Consider the following 1,398-nt stretch of genomic DNA (forward strand, 5'->3'; position numbering starts at 1 on the left):
TTTTATTTATTACAATTTATTCACTTTGTATTCCAGCTGTAGCCCCCACCTTCATCCCCTCCCAATCCCATCCTCCCTCCCTCCCTCATCTCCTCCCATGCCCCTTCCCCAGTCCACTGATAGGGGAGGTCCTTCTCCCTTTCCTTTTGACCCTAGCCTATCAGGTCTCATCAGGATTGGCTGCATTGTCTTCCTCTGTGGCCTGGTAAGGCTGATCTCCCCCCATTAGGGGGAGGTGATCAAAGAGCCAGTCACTGAGTTCATGTCGGAGACAGTCCCTATTCTCCTTAGTAGGGAACCCATTTGGAGACTGAGCTGCCATGGGCTACATCTGTGCAGGGGTTCTAGGTTATATCATGCATAGTCATTGGTTGGAGTATCAGTCTCAGAAAAGATCCCTGGGCCCAGATATTTTGGTTCTATCGTTCTCCTTGTGCAGCTCCTGTCCCCTCCAGGTCTTTCTATCTCCCCCTTCTTCAATAATATTCCCTGCACTCTGCCCACAGTTTGGCTATGAGTCTCATCATCTACTTTAATGCCCTGCTGGGCAGAGTCTTTAATGCTTCTGCTGGGCAGAAGGCCCTCTGTGGTAGGCTCTTATCTTGTTCCTTGTTTTCACCTCCTTCCAATGTCTATCACATTTGCCTTTCTGAATGAGGATTGAGCATCAAAAATATGGAACGCCTCATGAATTTGTGTGTCATCTCTGTGCAGAGGCCATTCTAATGTTGGTATCCTTCCAATTTTAGTATATGTGCTGCAGAAGGGAGCACCTGGAGTTTTGGATTTTTTTGTTTTGTGCAGATTATTTTCTTGCTTCTTTCTTGAGACGGTTCTCTCTGTGGCCTGGGCTGTCTAGACTGGCCTCAGATGTACTCACAGAGATCCGCCTGGCTCTGCCTCCTTCAGTGCTGGGATCACAGGTGTGTGCCACCACTCCCAGCATGCCCACTATTTTTGTTACTTTTTTGTGTTTAATTTTCTCTTCTTAAATCCTGTTGTGGTTGTGAATTAGCCCTGACTGATACAGGGCTGCTAGACACACCATTTCTACCAATTAAGGAAACCCTGAGGTGTTTAACAGGGGTTTCTAGACAAGTCCAGGCCAGCCTTGTCTAATTGGGAAGCAGTGATCTTTCAGCTGTTTTAGCTGTGCGCTGTATGGTCCAAGCTGCCTGGCTTGACCAGAAGGTTTCAGTCTCAGGAGACCCTGCAAAACATCCTGTAAGCAGCAGATCTGGCTCTGGAGGGCTGTGCTCAGCGGTGTCCACAGCCAAGCTGAGCACAGAGGGTACAGTTGGCTGGACTCATCTGTCCTGGCTGAAACCCCAGGACTAAACATTTTGTCTTTATCCAGAATTGTGGCCAAGGTGGAGAGGCAGAAAGCAAGCAGGAAGT

General features: G+C 48.4%; 1 non-coding gene across 1 annotated transcript; it reads right to left on the reverse strand.

The window, feature by feature from the left end:
- Positions 1-669: 669 nt before the first annotated feature.
- Positions 670-773, reverse strand: LOC129668478 (U6 spliceosomal RNA). The gene has a single exon (XR_008718917.1). It is a non-coding gene; the product is annotated as a U6 spliceosomal RNA (small nuclear RNA).
- Between the last annotated feature and the right edge of the window lie 625 nt (positions 774-1,398).

This window comes from Psammomys obesus, unplaced genomic scaffold (genome assembly GCF_907164565.1).
Source record: "Psammomys obesus unplaced genomic scaffold, mPsaObe1.curated_primary_1811, whole genome shotgun sequence".
NCBI lineage: Eukaryota > Metazoa > Chordata > Mammalia > Rodentia > Muridae > Psammomys > Psammomys obesus.